Genomic DNA, 782 nt, shown 5'->3' on the forward strand with positions numbered 1-782 from the left:
TTATCCTTATACCCTTACCTCCAAACCTCATATAAGGTAGTTATATTAATGGGAAACTACAATCACTTCAATCCCCTTACTCATATTGCTCTATTTGGGTTTTCTTTTTCTTCATGATTCAGTCTTGGCAGGCTGTATGTTTCTAGGAATTTACACATTTCTTCTAGATTATGCAATTTGTTGATGTAAAATTATTCATAATATTCTCTTATGATTCTTTGTATTGCTGTGGGATCCATTGTAATGTCTCCTCTTTCTTTTCTAATTTTATTTGAGTCTTCTCTCGTTTTATCTTAGTCTAGCTAAATGTTTGTTGATTTTGTTTATCTTTTCAAAAAACAAACTCTTAATTTCATTCATCTTTTTTATTTTTTTCCAGCCTCTAATTTATTTCTGCTCTGTTCTCTTTTTAAAATACGGAACACTTCAAAAATTTGCATGTCATTCTTGCACAGGGGTCATGCTAAAGTCCTCTGTATCATTTCAATTTTAGTATATGTGCTGCTGAAGTGAGCACTCTGCTGTATTCTTTATTTCCTTCCTTCTACTAACTTTGAGAGTAGTTTTTTTCTTCTGTTTGTAGTTCCTTCACATGTAATGTTAGCTGGTCTATTTAAGCTATCTTTTAATGCAGAAATTTATTGCTATAAATTCTCTTTAGACACCTTTTGCAACCTTTCGAAAGTTTTGGTATATGGCCCTTTAAGTTTTCTTTGTCTTCACCGTGTTTCGTGTGTTTCACCGTGTTAGCCAGGATGGTCTCGATCTTCTGACCTCGTGGT

At 33.1% G+C, this 782-nt stretch overlaps 1 non-coding gene across 1 annotated transcript; it reads right to left on the reverse strand.

Moving 5' to 3' along the window:
* Positions 1–410: 410 nt before the first annotated feature.
* Positions 411–517, reverse strand: LOC117078600. Its single transcript, XR_004435049.1, has one exon. It is a non-coding gene; the product is annotated as a U6 spliceosomal RNA (small nuclear RNA).
* Between the last annotated feature and the right edge of the window lie 265 nt (positions 518–782).

Source organism: Trachypithecus francoisi, unplaced genomic scaffold (assembly GCF_009764315.1).
Source record: "Trachypithecus francoisi isolate TF-2019V2 unplaced genomic scaffold, Tfra_2.0 Lachesis_group6, whole genome shotgun sequence".
Taxonomy (NCBI): Eukaryota; Metazoa; Chordata; class Mammalia; order Primates; family Cercopithecidae; genus Trachypithecus; species Trachypithecus francoisi.